Source organism: Glycine max, chromosome 18 (genome assembly GCF_000004515.6).
Source record: "Glycine max cultivar Williams 82 chromosome 18, Glycine_max_v4.0, whole genome shotgun sequence".
Classification (NCBI taxonomy): Eukaryota; Viridiplantae; Streptophyta; class Magnoliopsida; order Fabales; family Fabaceae; genus Glycine; species Glycine max.
Genome location: NC_038254.2, coordinates 13,217,394 through 13,236,241, shown reverse-complemented (window position 1 = coordinate 13,236,241; position 18,848 = coordinate 13,217,394).

The following is an 18,848-nucleotide window of genomic DNA, read 5'->3' as shown; positions in this document are numbered from 1 at the left end:
AATGTAATTTTTTTTTTCTATATGTAATTGTCATCTTCACGCATATAATGATGTGTTAGAATTCTAAAAGGCTACTAAATACGTAACAGTACTTGGACAGCCAATTTTTCATTAATATTATTTCTCTGAACTATTATGGCGTGCGGTAAGTATACTTTTAATATAGTTTTTAAATCTATCAAGGATTATCATGTGTTTCGATAAATAATTAGTTAAGTTGTTATTTGACAAAAAGGTTATTACATGAGAATTTATAATCCAAGGGTTTAATTTAATATGTTTAAGTGTAAGTTTGTGCATTGTTACACCTTTTACTCCAACATGAATATAAATTGAAAAAAAAAATATAAAATACGGAATCTAATTAAAATTCAATTTTATTTAATAAAATCATAAATAAATTTACGTGAGTAAAAGGTCCACATTCACTTCATTGTTATTAAATAAAACTTATCAGAAATATGTTTGACTCACAACAAGATCGTTCAAGTTTACAAAAGAACTCAAGTTAAGCAGCAAAATAAAATAAAGTAAAATAACATGTTCGGAACATTATGCAATTAAAACAAAAGCTTATGCCCCCAATGTTACATCCTATTAGAGCATTGTATCCCAACATCCTCCAATACGAGATTCCTTAAAGCAATCCACTTAGTCATCTACTCTCATAAACATAAGGTTCGAGATCATCACAAAATCTAAACCCAAACAACACATGGAATGAGTCATCACATTCCTCCATGAATAGAGATAAACGAAAGCATATAGGTATGATAAAAATATAATAATAATATAATTATAACAACAATATAGGTATAACAAGGCTTAACTTTGGCACAATTCACATCATTTCAACACTCATCACGTAACATCACTTGTCCTAGAATTTCATCACAAATCACATTTCATGCCTTCACGATTAATCACATATTCAAGACAACACATTTCAAATACAATTTTGTATCTCACACTTACACAATTCATTACACACCATCACATAACAAGTCATAATGATCATTACACCGACGTTATGCAACAGATATACTAAGACTCAATCCTATATGCAATATGGTATCATGTCAGTGAAAAACCTCGTCGAGCGCTTAGGAGTACATGACAAAACAAGCTATATACTGGTAAGTTAGGTCACTCTCACTAGGTAAAATCATAGGGAGACCAGTTAGGGTCACTTCATTTTGCAAGAATGCTCCAATCAGATGGGATCAACATAGGCTTAGAGGAACACTAAAATCAAGTGTATTTACCCCCAAGGCCTAGACTCTAGTGTTTCTTCCTCCTGATTCAAGTTCAACTTAGAAAACATTTTAACTCATAGGCTCTATCTATGAACTATACAAAACACACGACTCCTCAATTATTCTCAAAATAATTTAAACTCGTCGCACTTCAAAGTGATTAAACTCGTCGGGTTCTCATAGTGGATTTCATTACAATACTCATCGCGCATTAACTCGTCACCCTCCATGCATACAATATCTCAATACACATGTATCTTACAATTCAACACATACTCAATTTATCACACACACAATTTCAATCGCAATGTTGTAATCCCAAAACAACATGTTATCAATCCTCGTGAATCATATACACATCACACAATATTAATATATACATGACACAAATACAGATTTTACCTATGAACTATGCAATACACACAACTACTCAATTGTTTTCAAAATCATTTTAACTCGTCGTGTCTCAAAGTGATTAGATTCGTCGGGTTCTCACAGTGGATCTCATCATAAAACTCGTTGCGCATTAACTCATCTCCCTTAAAGAGTCTTATAGTTGTGTGATTGTACAATTCATAGCTCACAACTCAATGCATCAATATCTTAATACACATGTATCTTATAATTCAACACATACTCAATTTATCACTTACACATACTCTCAATCACAATTCCATAATCTCAATATAACAATTTTATCATGCCTCATGAATCATATACACATCACACATTAGTAATATTTGCATGACACAATATATATATATATATATATATATATATATATATATATATATATATATATATATATATATATATATATATATATTAAATCGAATTATATTATTTTCAATTAAAAAGAGTTTCTACAACAATTAAATTAAAATTGTATCAAAAGAAATTACTAATAAGCATTAACTTTACAAATTTCTTTAATTTATTATTTTATTACTTTTATTATTGCAATGTATATATAACATGTTGATCATTATCGTGGGAAGATACAAGACAAAGGCAATAATTTGTATAAAATAAGCAACTAAAGAGAATATTATTTAGAGTATAATTCACGTTCTTTAATAAAGTGCAATTGATGTGTGTGGTGTCAAATATCAAAAGTGCAGTGGTACAAGACATAAAAATTTGCATACGATTTCGGTTTATTTGAAAGTTTATTTTAATATAACATTACGATACCTTTTTCAATATACCACAATATGCAAAACAAACACAGAGAGATTTTTTTTTCTTTTGATTATTTATTCTTTATCACAGTATGCTAGATTCAAATATAAAATCATAATGCAAATTAACTAGTAAAGACATCATACTAATCATTCAGTTTCATCAATTCACGCTAATTAGAAAAAAAATCCAATTTCTAGGGTTTACACTTAACACAAGAACACATAAATTTCACAATAATTTTGCATTAGTACATCAATTAGCCCGTCAAACATATATAATTCGCAATTATAATTGTAAAGATAGAATCAAAATTGCAGAAGTACCCCAAAACCCTTCCCTATTGATCGTCTAAGGATCCCTACACGTGTTCTCACTACTCCTCAATTGTGAATAACTCATCAATTACCTCTAAGCGGGCTCACGTGTGTAGTCTGATAGTGATAATGACATCTTTAGCAGTTTTCTATGATTCTTCAAGCTTCTCCCCCGGTCGCTCTGCTAGAGTTTTTAAGTGTTAGAGAAAAGGAGAAGGGATTGGAGCTTCAAATTCACCGTCTCTATTCGAGGGACATCTCTCTCTCTCTCTCTCTCTCTCTCTACAGATATTATTTTACAAATCCCAACAATGAGAATGTGAGAACATGAGTTCCAAAGGTAGTACCAAATTTTCAGGACGATCCAACGGTTAATGAGTTCAATATCATAGTTTTATTAAAACAAGTTTGGGTGTATGCGAGAAAAAAGACAGAGTTTTGGGATAGGAAGAAGAGAGAACAAATTTGGGAGAAAGATAGAACATAGAAACGTATCGTAAATATAAAAATTGACCTAATATGTCTCTATTTATAGCTAAGGTATTCTGAGTCTATTATTTCATAAAAAGAAAGCTTTATTTTTCTCCTTATTAAATAAATAAATAAAACATTCTTTTTATTTTCTAAAAACACATATTTATTTTATTTACCTTAAAACTATTATTTTAATTAATAAAACTATTTCTCCTTATTTATTTAATTACAAAACCCCCATTATTTTTCCAAAACTCTATTTATTTTTAATAAAATATTTTTTAATTTATTTTACGAAAAACAAGGTGTTACAACTCCATCACCCTTAAAAGAGGTTTCGTCCCCGAAACTTCCTTGAAAGATCGAGAATAAAAATATTACACATCTGGTTCCCAATACCAGGCGGTGTGCTCAAAGCGCTTTTCAGCAACTTCGACCACAAGACTCTTTTTCACTTAGTGACTAAGCCCAACGAATCTCGCTTCATCAATAATAGTATTTCATAAGTCAAGTTTTCTCACGAGAGTGATATCTCAATGATAATAGAATGTGAATGACATACTATTTAAAGTTGGGTAATATCATAGGAAACACTGATGAGAATCTAAAACGAACATACAGACACAAGGAAACACGATTAACCACATGGTCGACTCTTTTTCGAACATAGGATGATTCAAGAAAAGAGGTATAAGTTTCGAGACTTCAACGCTCTTCCAATCCTAGTCCACACGCGACTCTAGAGAATACATGATTTACCTACCTTCGAATCTAGGTCTCTTTCCTCAACACGATCTTCTTCACTTTTGTATACTTGACTCATAACTCTTACTTAGGTTCAAGGGATTCTAACGGTTTCAATCTAAGGTTTCCTACCTGATACTAACTAGGTGTTAATTGGATAAGCAAAGCAGACAACTCCTCACTTCCCTAAACTTGTTCAAGCTTAAGGTAATCTTGACACACCTATACTCACGCCACTATATAACTTCGCACTTAAGGTTGAGGGTTTGACTGTTGTTTTCGATGTCTAACTCTCTAACTAGGACACTGGTCAAATCAAGGGTTTCCTACTCAAGTTCCAACTATTAAGCTAGCTCTAGCGGTTGTAACTAAACTCACAATGATAACTGCTAAATATGAGTTATTTTTTATAATAAAAATATATTGAAAATATCTTTAAAAATATTTATTTAGCAATTATTTTTTACTTAAATATTAAGAATTGATATTTTTCTTATTTATGGCTTACAAATATGAAAAGGAGGGATTAAAAGTAAAAAAATTCAGAAAATATCATAAATATAAATAAGGAAGATTTTTTTGCATCAGGTCCAAGTCCACTCCAGCAACTATAGAAAGGGAGTCAAGTCCAAGTCTACTCCAACAACTATAAAAAAGGGAGTCAAGCCAAGGAGAAAAGACACACCGAGTCTCAGAGCACTACTCTAATACACACTTAAAGCCTGAAAACTTTCCCTTAGGGAATTCTTTCTTCTCTTTCATCATTTTTTATTCCCTTTTTCCATCCGTTCTCCTCCATTAGTTATTGTACCCCTTTTCTAGTGTAAGACCCCTTATGGCTATGATAGGCTAAACCCTTAGTTAGGGCCTGGCAGGCCTAAAAAGCCAAAAGATGTATTGTACACTTAATATTTATCAATGTAAATAGGTGTTTTCTTTCTTATTATACTTTCTTACTTTTAATTTCATGCATCATTCATCATTACATCATCTTTGGGGGTTAGGTGCTCGACAGAGGGCAATCTTTAATAGAAAAACAATGAAGGTTTTGCAAGCATCTGTTTTAGGAATTAGTCGCACGACAGAGGATAATTTCTAATAGAACTAAAAGGAAGGGGTATCTTAATAAAATCATTGCTAGACATAGAGTGATTGCATTATACCCATGCATCAAAGCAAACATCTAGAATTAGAATTTCATGCATTTTATCTATTGACTCTTTGCAAAGACATTTGGGAGATAGATAGGTAAAATGAGCTTGTCATTGTGAGACATCAGGGGCAAGTATTCTAATAGATGTGGGTAGAATAAATTCACATGATTGATAGAGAAAAATCACAAATAACACATCTTAGGCAAATAAGGCATGCTAGGTTCTAACATTCTCATCCCATTGAATTCCCTTTTATATCTTTTGTCTCTTTTTATCTATTATTTCAGTTATTGTTTCTTTTAAACTCATCTTTTCTTTTACCTTATCTCATCTTTTCTCTTATAAATTGGAAATTGTCCAACACAAGTACAAAATAAAGTTTCTATGGAAATTGACACTCAGACTTCTAAGTCTTTATTACTTGGATATTTGGTATACTTGCCAATGAGTTAACACACAACAAGATTCTTAAGAATTCTACCCATATCTTCTACCTCGAATTCAACTACTAAGATTCTCACAACGCAACAGACTAACGGTAATGCCTTCAAAATGTGAAGGCGAACACCATGGCTACCAACTCTAGATCATACGTAGGATAAATCCTTTCATGAGTCTTGAGCTGTTGAGAAAACATAGGCCGCTACTTGGCCTCCTACAAGCACTCCTCTAAACTTAAAATTTACTTTGAATATTTTACTACTCCAACAAGGACTTCCTCGGCTAAGGTATCACTCAACTGGTTACGGTGACTAACTTCTCTATGAAACTCAGAGTTTACTCCCTGTAAAGACCTCACAAAAGTTTCAACTCTCTTGAGTCATCTCTAACACAAGTTAAGGTTAACTTAGGGAATCCTAGAACAACTTCCTGGTTCAGTTACTACTTAGGGGCGTCTAATCTTAATCTTAGGTCTCCTCTCATCCTAAAGCAACTTCTACCCAAGAAGGATCTATAATTATCTCTCACCTAGATGTAGCATACTCTAAGAGTCATTCTCATCTAACTAAACTGCATACTAAAATGCCTAGCATAAAAGGTGATTTCCAAGAGGAAGAAGAGAGAACAAATTAAGGAAGAAGAGAGTGTAGAAATGTATTGTAAATGTAAAAACTAACATAATATGTTTCTATTTATAGTTAAGATATTCTGAATCTATTATTTACTTTATTTTTCTTTATTTTATTTTTTCATAAAAAGAGAGTTCTATTTAACTCCTTATTAAATAAATAAATAAAACATCTTTTTTTTATTTTCTAAAAACACATGTTTATTTTATTTACCTTAAATCATTATTTTAATTAATAAAATTATTTCTCCTTATTTATTTAATTACAAAAATTTCATTATTTTTTTAAAATTCTATTTATTTTAAATAAAACTCTTTTTAATTTATTTTTTAAAAAGGGATGTTACATGCATGCCTCTCTTTGTTACTTTTGCGTTAAAGTGCATGAGAATTCACACTATCAAGATTTCAACGGCAACACAAACGTAGCTTAAGTTGACAAACTTTAGCGTAGAACTTATGAAACTAAGTTAAAATATTTTATAAAAAAAGTCATAAATTACTCTCATAAAAATATTTAAAAAGGGATAAATTATGTTTTTAGTTATTGGATTTTTTTATTTTGATTCCTACACTTTTTGGTTAACCTTGACTAATTCTCTAACTTTTGTTTCATCTAATATTTTAGTTCTTATATCTGTGTTAAATAATGACGTTACACATAAATTTATGGTTATTTTATTATGATTTGATTTCAATCGATTAAAAACTGTGGAAGTTTTAATTGACGGTAATTGAGAATGCAACGAGTTTGAATCGAAGTCCTGGATTTGCATGGAGCTTCAATTCAATTAGGGTTAGAGTTGGGGTAATTAATGATTTTATGTCAATTTTTTATTATTTTTTTTAAATTTGTGTTTGCATTTGATCTGGACTTGTCTGTACTATTTTATTTCCTAAATTTGTGTTTGATTTTGATATATGGACTTGAGTCTACTGATTTTGATTTTACATTCGCGTCTAATTTGGATTTGGGTGTTTTATTTGTTGTTTATGGATTTGATGTTGGAAAATTAAGTTTATTTTTTCATAACGAAATAATTTTTGGTGGTTTTGAGTTGTTAGAAATCAAATTATAATAAAATAATAATAAACTTATGTGTCATGTTATCGTTTAAAGATTAAAAATAAACAGAAAAATATAAATATTAAGTCGAAAAAAAGTTAAAAGACGAGTTAAGTTCAACTTAAAGTGTAGAGACCATAATAAAAAATGTAAAAAATTCGATAACTAAAAACATAATTTATCATTTAAAAAGAGTTTATGTATTAAAAATTTATAAATAGTTTTAGTTTTCATTTTAAATACTTGTATGATAAGACAAATTAAACACTTAAAATTTAGAAAAGCTCTTCCAAATATCCCTAAATCATTATTGACGTTAGCTTGAACTTGAAGTACTGACCCATAAATGTTGTGAAGAGTATAGAAAACAATCAAAGCATGCCTTCTTAACCACTAGCCTAATCTTATTTCCTTGTTATTTTGGTAATCTTTTAGGAAACAACAGTGGATTTTGTAATAATATAAGAGAAGCTTCAGTCCAATGTGCATGAATTTTTTATTACTTGGAAGGAAAAGACATAGATGCAATCAATACTAAGCAGATTTTTTATTATCTTAGATCTATAAAGATTATTTTGAAAAAAGAGAGACAGCAATGAGCAAGTGCATATGATTAGGATTAATAATTAATTTGTCCTCTCTGCAATTGCAATAACTGAAACTAACCATATGAAACCACAGTCATGTCCCACCCACCTATACCACACTTTGGTGTACTGTGATGACTCGGATTTTGGCTAATGAGAGAAAATAAATTCTTAATTACTCCAAATTAGGTTGGTAGTGTGATTACGAAGGAAAGACTTAAGAGTGAAAGGAGAAGAAAGAAGGAGTAGTTGGTTGAATTTTTTTACTAATATTTCTAACAAAATTAATAAATTAATATTTATTGATAAAAGAATTTCTCTTACTCCAAATAAAATATAATATGATAAAAATTAATAGAGGCAAAATTCAAGATAATGAAACTTAAATAAAAACCTAAAACTATATCTCCAATAAAAGATCTCATTTTAAAATCTTAGTTATATTTTTGGTAGATCTCGCGGTGTTATATCACTCTCAAAATCTCTTTTATTTTTTATTTTAATAATATATCTTATTTTGAGATTTTAAATATTTTTTTAAGTCCTATAAGAAATGAATGCAAATTAATTTTATGAAGAGAGAATAAAAAATTATTCTTACGAAATGGATGTAAATCTTGACCTTCTTCTCCAAAAATTAAATCTCCACATGAAAGATCCAATATTATATTCTAATATAGGATCTTAGGAAAATTAGATATTGAGATTAAAATTTCCTTACAATATCCCTTAGAAAGTAGGGACATGTGCCTCGTACTAATACACGTTGGTTCATCCATTTTCATACTCCAACTTTGTTTAAATGGGGGCTCGTGTAAGCTTAAAATATATCAATTATATATTTTCTTAAACACCATGCATGAAACGAAATGAGGTGAAAATAATTATTTGACTAGGCATATATTAACATTATTAGAAATTTTGAGTATGTTTATGTAACGGGTTGAGTTAGGCCGAGTTTATAAGATATTTAAATTCAAATATATCAGTATTAATCAATTTAAATCGGTTTAGATTTTTCAAAATGAATAAATAACAACCTGAAATGAACCAAGCTGACAATATTCAGGTTGGATGATTAATTAGGCTTATTAATAAAATAATAAGAGAAAAATGTGATAAAAGAAATCATAGAATGAAAGAAAGTTGTTGAATAGTCTTGCAGAATCATATAACATAAAAAATTAAAAGTTATTTAAAATGGTAGATTCAAGTTAATTTGAGTCAGATAGAGTTCCATGTGCTCAAACCCAATACTTGAATCAGTGTCATTGTGATTGTAACATTAAAATACAAGCCAAACTGCCAGTCCAAACTAACCCAAAATTTTCCTTCATTTTGGTATGAATTTATCCATGTTAATCACCCATACCGGCCATACGGTAATGATTCGCTTAATAAGTAAAGGTATACATGTAAATTGCCCACAAAATTAGATCGGAATGGCTATGCTAGACAAGTATCTCATTTCTTAATTTTGGGTATCTAATAGGAAAACTTTTTACGTGAGAACGACATAAATAAATATTGACCAATAGTTTTTATCATAAATGATTAAGACTAAAATGCACAAGTTATGTGACTTTCAGGGCCATGTAACACGTTAGACGATTAAGACAAGTGACTTAGGCCCCTGATTTTATTTTATTTTTGTGAATAGGCCTCTAGTTATTTAAATGTTTATTTTATAATATTTTTATTTAACATAAAAACTTGTATTTCAAATTTTTTACTACTTTAATTGAGACATCATGTTTATTAGAATATTAGGAATACCACTCATTAATTTTGTGCAGTTTGTATCTATTGATTATTTGACTACAATAAATATTGATAATTTCATTATTCAATTGTTCTCTGGATGAAAGTTATGGAATAATACCAGTAATTAAAACTAATAGTTGAATATAATGATTTTTAAGATAATTTAATTAAGACTAATAATATTTTTTTTAAAATACAATATGGAATTATTTTACCTTTTATTTTGCATCTATAAATTAAAATTTTAGGTGAAGATGAATTGAAAAATATTGTATTAATCTTGAATTATTTAAGATTAAGTGAACTTATTTAATATTATACATGTAACCGTTGTAATTGTTGAAAGAAAATCTTTAAGATTAAATTTTTTTAAATTCTATATAAAATTAACAATATTATGAGATAGATTAAATAAATTAGAAATCTTATCGAGTGAAATGCTAGAATTAATTAATTATAAAATATTAATTGTTGAATTATGTTTCAGCTCAAAATGTTAGAAAAATAATATAAAAATTTAGAACTGATATTATTATAAGTCTATTTAAATTTTTTTTCTTTAGTCCTAAAATTCTCTGGACACGCCCCTAGTGACTTTTTTAAGTAATCATGTGAGATTTAATCCCTACCATGTGGGAGAAAATGGGTAATGAACATGGATGGACCACCTATTTGTGGTCGATCTTGGGGGCCTTGGTCTCCCTAACTTTTTTTATAAAAAAAATTATAATATGTATAATATATAATATTTTTATAAAGTTTTTATTTTTATTTTTATTTTAGAGTCTAATTGTGACTATAATAATACTTAAGTGACATTTTTAAAAAAAAAATATTTTATTTCTCTTTTATTGTATTTTTTTATTATAATAATATATTATTTCCTATTTTTGGATAAATCTTTTTTATAATCTTTATTGTAAACATAATTACATTGTTCCATTTTCCAGACAGAATATTTGAGTATCATTTTTTCCCATAATAATTTTTATTTTTATAACTCGTTATTACTATTTTAAAGATTATAAATTATTAACATTTGCAATTAAAATTTTCTTTATATTAATTTTATTATAATTGTTATCTAATTTCTTTATGAACACTGCATATGATATTGAAAACTTAAGTTTTGAGATACACCAACTAATATTCCCTCTTCTAAAATTTATTTTTTAATCTCTTTATTTTTCTATCTCATGTTTGTTCCTTTGAGCATTGCTTATGAGGTTTGAGTGTATTTCTGGCCTCGACATGGATTCAAATAAGTCGTCTTGTAGACTTTGGGAAAACATAATTAACATGACATAATACTCACTGCTGTTGCATATGATAATATGGTGAGCAAAATAATCTATTTTGATTAAGTATATTTTTAGAATATAATTAATATCACTTTTTCAAAAACAAAATATGATTAATGCATACATACCATTTTTTATATAAAATCATGAAACAAATGATTGATATTTGTAATTTGTATTCTTAAAAAGTTTGTTTTTTGTGCAGATATATTTTCTATTAAGCTTTTGAAATATTACTAATGTAAGTAACATTTTAAAATTTAGTTTTTTATGTTTGGCTCCCTCTACTATTAAGGTCTGGTTCTACCCCTGATATTATGTGCTAAAAAAAGGGTAAATTGAACAGTGCAAAACTTTTTTAGAAAAAATAATATTTCAATTCTTTTTTGAAACTTTTCATAAGTATTTTATCTTTTGTTTCTATTGATCTTAGATCATCGATTGTGGATCATCTGAATGTCCGTATTGTAGATCAATTAATCAAGTAAGCATTTGTGTCATTCAAACTCTTGGGTCAAGGATGGTCCAATTGAGAATGTGTGAATCTTTCATCCCTGAGCCCAATATAATGGTTTATGGAGGACTTACCAAATAAATAGGTGTGATCTGGTCATGTTAGGTCACACCATAGTTTTAAAATCCTGTTTGAACCAATTTGTGGGACAAAGAACTAGTGGTTCGGCCGGTCCAAGCCATGTGTTGAATCAGTTATGCAAGTAAAAGAAAGAACAAATGTTACAAGTAACATCCTAAAATTTTAATATAATAATTGTTATTAGCTTTAATATAAAAATGATTAGTATAAAAATTTATTTAAATTAAAATGATTATGAATATATATATATATATATATATATATATATATATTTTGAATGCTTGTATTAATTATGATATATTAAATATCATTGAAATAATTGAATAAAAATTATGCATCTTTTAATTACTTTATTTAAAATTGATCAGGTTAAATAATTATTTTATCAATAAAAAAATTAGGTGATTGATATAAGATTGTTGAAATTATTTTATAATTATAAAAAGAAAGCTGACAACTTCATATCCTAATTAAATATATTAAAAGATTATTATTATAAATATAATTATTATAGTAATAATATAACATTGTATATCTAGTTTGGATAAAATATTTATTATATTTGAATTTGGGATCATTGAAAACGATTTAAATCTTATCATATTTTATCTTAATATATCTTGAAAGAAAATAAAATATTAGATAATGTTAATAATTAGATAAATCAAGATAATAGAGTATAAAAGATAAAGAAAGATTTGATTATCGAAATCTATTGAGAATATATCTCATGTAACCCAATCTTAAATCATATGTTTTTGTATTATATAAGAATAGACAATTCTCTTTTCCTAAAACTTTATAAGCGGTCACTCTCAGAAATAAAAAATTAGTAAATCATATAAGTTTGAGAAAAAAGAAGAAACAAAGAGAATCTTATTGACCCACTAAATGAAGACGAGGAATAATAAGCAAAGGATGCATGAATTATTCTGTGTTTCAAGAGGTGAGTAAAAAACTTTCTTCTAAAATTTCACGGTATAATTATTTTAAATTACTAAAGGGACCCCAATTGGAAACTTAAGTGTATTATAACTTTTTCCTTAAAATCGTGTGTTGTTCATATAAGAATATAAATTTGGTTGCATTTGGTCTAATGTTATAATATAATTATAAGTGAAAGTGCATAATACTAGTGAGGAAAAATTCGAGTACGAGTAATTATACATGTGAAGTTAATTCAAATTGAAATTACCTTACAATATTTTTTTTCCCGTGTCTTACATTTGAATGATTAAGTTATTAACATTCCTTTAATCGTGCACCTTTAGGAAGCTGATATTTGAACGGTAATCTACATAATTGAGAGGAGAAATTCATATATTAATTGCATGTACAAATATGTGAATTAGTTGAGAGCGTGTTTTTGTAGCTTTGCATGTGAATGATTACATTGATATATGTATATTTGTGTGTTTGTTTAAGTATAATCGTGAATGTTGTATTGTTCATATCATAAATTGATATTTTTAAATTATATGGCATATACCTCTTACTAGGATGATGATGAAATTATTATAGATACTTTCATTTAGGATGAAGAAGAGATTATGAATACCTCTATCTATGATGAGAAAGACAATGAGATGTCATTGCATGGAATATGAACTCATAGACCCTTTGAAGAATATGAGATCCACATTGGTTTTGGAAACCAAAGAGTTGTGCCTAGTGATTCGAATCACTAAGTTATGTTTGTGATAATTGTTTATTCAAGAATTGAATGCAGTGAAGTATTGATATTTATTTAGTGGAATGTTATTCTTTTGTTGTGTGAGTAAATTTATAATTGTTTTATAAGTACACACACATAGGTATTTAATTTAATTATGCGGATACTATGGTTGTATTTTCCGGTTATCGCGTTGGGTGAGAATAACACTATTTACGAACTCTTTTAAAATTTATTTTCTTCATCGAGATTACTATCTCATTGAAAGTGTTGTTTTTAAAGTTCGGGGAAGAAGCTTTTGAGACGGGGGACAATTGAAAACTTAGTTTATTATTAGTTCAACCTTGTAGATGCCTATATTTGTGAATAAAATTGTTTATTTATGTAAATACTCATTTATTTATAATATTTGAAGTATTTTGAACCATTGAAATTTCTAAATTCTTATTTTACGGGCATTTTAAAGTATATTTTTATTATGAGTTGCTATTGTAACGAAGGACATTACCTAATCAAGTCGGTTGATCGAACCAACTAATTTTTTGAAGCAAAAATGACTCCTTATGGAGGGTGCATGACACACAATTTCAAAACAAATTATCCATTTTGAGTTTCTGTGTCTCTATCATTTCACTACCAGGACGAATAATTTCGAGATCTCAATATTATGTTTTGAAGATGACTCAAATTGTCACACTCTTTAGCATGAGATTTTGAGTCTTGCGTCTACCATTTCACCATCAAAGCATCTTGAAAGTGAATTGTATTATACATATATCTATCCAATGTGATATATGGAATATATGACAAAGATATAATATTAAAATATTTTTATTAATTGATCATATCATTTAAGTTTCAAATTAGACATCCAATTGATTCGATTTGAATTATATATCCATGAAATATCTTATCTATTTATATCTATTTAGAGCCCCTTTTAGACTATTGCATTGTAGTATACAATATTTTTTTTTGTCACAACAATTTGTTTTTAAAACAATATATAATACAACAGTTGAAACATTAAGCGATGATATAGGACATAAAATTTATCAACAAAATATTTGTTTTCTTAAAATGATTTTATTGACTAAATAAAGGTTTTCAAAGCACTCTTCAGGTGCATTTGAATTCCAGGGCATGTTTTCCTCTACGTTTTCGTGCTTCTTCCAAGCATTTGAGGCATGGAATTTAGACTAGTTGGCCAGGTTTTTTAACTGGCGTGTCATGCAGGTGACCATGACTTGAATGTGTGTATGTGTCACAAGTTTTATTAATTCTTCCTCTTGTCCAATAACATGCTTTCGTGCACTTTTCGAATCCTAAAATATTTTCTCTTTTCTTCCCCAAATTTGTGGTGAATATGTTTGTAGACTAGTTGGGATCAAGGAATGGCCACACTAGCCATTTTGAGCCAACGGTTTCTGTAGCAATCAAACAAATGTGAGTTGGCATTTTTATATAATATTTTGGGAGGTTAAATCAACTGTTTGTGTGTGTTTTTATTTGTACTATTTACATAAGACCACCAATACGTGGTAGGATTTCTTTTCTATATTCTGTATCCTCAGTTTTACATAAGAATCCACGCTTCAATAAAAATATTTTGCTCTTTGCTTAAACGTGATTGTGGAATAGGGTGGATATTATCATTTATCACCCATGTAAAATTGTAATACATGCATATCTTGTATAATTTCTACGTATAAAATTACAGTTGATAATCCCCGTCCTATCTTATTGTCATGACTGATAATCATTACATATATTAGGATTTATTTTCTTATTTTAAGAAAATTTTTTATTTAAGAATTAAAACAAATGGTCTTCATCTATAATTATATGATATAAAATTAAAAATTACAAATCAATAACTTTCAATAATTAACGGATGATGCACTGGATCTCCTACCCTATGCAAAAAAATAACTTTAGAGTTATCAGATAAATTTAGATTCCATAAAAGAAGATATAAATTTAGAAATTACAACAAAGCATCAAATCGATAACATTCAATAAATTAATGGATGCATCTAGACCTTATTAGTTATTACCTAATTATGAAAAAACAACTTTAGAGTTATCAGATACAATACTATTTAAGGTTTTAATTTTTAAGTGTTAATCTTTATTACTTTATTAAAATTAGGGATGATAATGGGTGGAAGTGAGCACAAATAATAGTAGTTTCTTCGCAACCACTCATACTTAGTGGATATTCGTTAAGCGGCTATCTATAAATTATATATATTCATCTGTTATTATTTATGGATATTTGTTAAAATATAAAATTAAAAAACTAAAACTAAAAATAAATATTTTAAAACATATATTTATACTAAAAAAAAACAATTTTATGACATATATTTATACTAAAAATGAATAACTTTAAAATATATATTATACTAAAAATAAATTGGCACAATTTAGTTTATACATAATTAAAATTATTTAAATAGTTTTATAGTTTGGGTACTTGCAGTATGAGTATCTTACTAATCGCTTCCGCACTATTAATGAAAGAGTATTCATTTAATTATCAATTTTCAACTAGGCCATAACGGATTTTATCCATGCGTACCTAATTAAAACATTGATTAAATGGTGTTTTGATTTGTTTAAAAATATTCAACGTGTGATATCAAGAGATATTAAACATTACTTCCTCTGTTCCGTCTCATTTTAATTTTCGTATAAAAAGATTTTTAAAATAATTATTATTTTAATTTTTCAGTATAACATTAATTATTTTTTTATCTTTATCTTTATATATATATATATATATATATATATATATATATAAAAGGAGACGGGTGAGAGGATAGTCTTGGAAGAAAAAAAAATAGTAATAAAAGGAAATGGGTGGGGTGGAAGAATTGTTTTTTTCGAAATAAATCTATGATGGGTTTAAAAATCACATATAAATGCATATATTTATTTATATTTCCTTAGTCCTTTTCATCATGTTATATAAATTATTTACTTTGTTAATTATATTAATATTAATTTAAATAATAATAATATATTAGTTTTGAAACAGAAAAAAAAAAACATTGTTATAAACACAAATGTATTCTATTAGGTCCCTCTCTTTTTTATACAAGACATAAATATGAATGTTGAAAAACAAATCTAAAAAATCATTTAATATAAATTAAATGATTTTTGTAAAATAATTTTGTATTTTATATAATTCAAACTTCCGTACATAATTTAATTTTTTGATAATGGAATGTGAATTAAATTCAAATAAATATCCTAGCAATTTTAATTTTTTTTAATTTAATTCACATAACTAGTGAGATGTTCATGAATTCATAAATCGATTTTGATTAGTAACTTCCAAATGAACTTAATTATTTATAGTATTGGTTTATTACTATTATTAATTCATACAATGATTATCCATAATAATAATAGAAAATATAAGCATTTTTTCATCTTCATAACAACCAAATAATGTAATTATATTAAAAATATTAATTTTAATTTAAAATATATTTTTTCTTAAATAGAAACTCAATTAATTATTTTAAATTTCTTAGACAAGTTTTAATTGATCACTCTAATCCTATATAAAAGAAAAAAGTAAATATGTATTTTATATACTTCAAACTTTCGTTCATAATTTAATTTAATTTTAATTAAATTCAAATTAATTTCTTAACATTTTTAAAAATGTTTTTAATTTAACTCATATAATTACTGAGATGTTCATGAATTCATAAATTAAATTCGCGCGATTAGTAACATCCAAATGAATTTAATTTATTTATAGTATTGGTTTATCGTATTATTAATTCAAACAATGATTATCCATAAATAATAATAATAATAATAATAATAATAATAATAATAATAATAATAATAATAATAAAGTTTAAGGGAAGAAAGATTGCAAACTCAGATTTATACTGGTTCGGTCACACCCTTGTGTCTATGTCCAGTCCCCAAGCAACCCGCTTGAGAGTTCCACTATCTTGCAAAAGTCTTTTACCAGTTCTGAACCACACAAGGATAACCCTTCCTTTGTGTTCAGATTTATTTCCAACAAGAGACCCTCGGTCTCTTAATCCCTTTTCAGAAATAAGATGAAGAGAAGAAGAAATCTCTCTTGAAAGAGATAGATTGAACAATTTGAGCACTCAAATAATTCCGTATTGAATTACAAGTATATTGGCCAAGGAATTTTTAAGAGGATAAGATGATTTTGCTTTTTGAGAGGATAAGACCTTTTTGTTCTGAAAAACTCTGAGCAAATTCGTGTTCCAAGTCACATATAAATAGACCTTTGATGGCCATGTAAAAATCATTTAAACAAATGTGACCCTTGGAAATAATTTTCTAAAAATCTCCTCTGGTAATCGATTACAAGACTTGGTGTAATCGATTACAGGCTTTAAAATTTGAATTAAAACGTTCAATAACTGCTGGTAATCGATTATCGTCCATGTGTAATCGATTACACAGTGCAAAATTTAAATTCAAATTTTCTAATGGCTGTTATAAATCATGTTGGCCACTGGTAATCGATTACATCCTCTGGTAATCGATTACCAAAGAGTAAATCTCTTGAAAAATACATTTTAGCTTAAATTTCTTGGCCAAACCTTTTGTTGTTTCAATTTGGAATTCCCTTCCTAAATCACTAGAGATCTTCTTGATGTTGTATCTTGTATTCTTGGATTTTTGTCTTGAATTAAACTTGAGAAACGCATTTTCATGATCATATGGCATCATCAAAACATCAAAGTCAAAGTCTTTGCTTCTACAATAGTATACTATTTTACTCATTGGTTGGGCATTCAGCTGTTGAGTAATATAGGATGTTACCCCAAATTATAATTCTTCCTTTAATCATGCTTAGGTCATTCAACTGTTCAAAGCAATATAGGATGTTACTCCATTTCACAATGCAGGCATATGAAAGGTGAATTCATCCTCCAATTGCTATCATAAGGTAATGTATCTTTATTGGAGATAAAGGAAAGAGAACCTAACAAGGAATAAGGGTGCAGGGGTTCCTTAAAATTATTGTACTTATTAGGTAGCAGAAAGTGTTTCTGGCCAAAAGAAAATAGATATTCCTTTCGGGATGCTTCAATTTTCTCACTTTGAGCTACTGTATGCAGTCCATGGGCATGTCTTAGTTCAATTCTCAACTTTTCCAACTCAAGGTTATATTTTGCCTGATCAAATAAATAACCACAAAGAAACTTTACTTGCAAATGGGAGTTGTATCTAACCGGAATTTGCTGAAGCAATAGTTGTCTGACAAACTACACATAGTTTTCTATGAATGATTGCATATTAATCAAAAGTAGGGCTTGTGCACAACATACTTGGACAAACATAGTTGTAATTTTGCATTTGCATAAAACAGGAGTGACACAATGATTCTAGTCAAGATGAAAATTTTATTGTGTTGTCGGAGACTTGTCAAATTTATGATACAATGAAAACCAAAAAAGATATGAATTCTCTACCCCCAATGTTAACTCATATCATAGGTATATATATGACTGTTTTTTCTAAGAGGGTACCACCACCTGATGAAATAAGTATCATTTCATCAAACCATAAGAAAGGAATTTCAATTACCTGCCTATTAGGTGATGGAAGTGTAGTTGCTAGTTGCACATCCTTGCTAGAATTTTGATCATA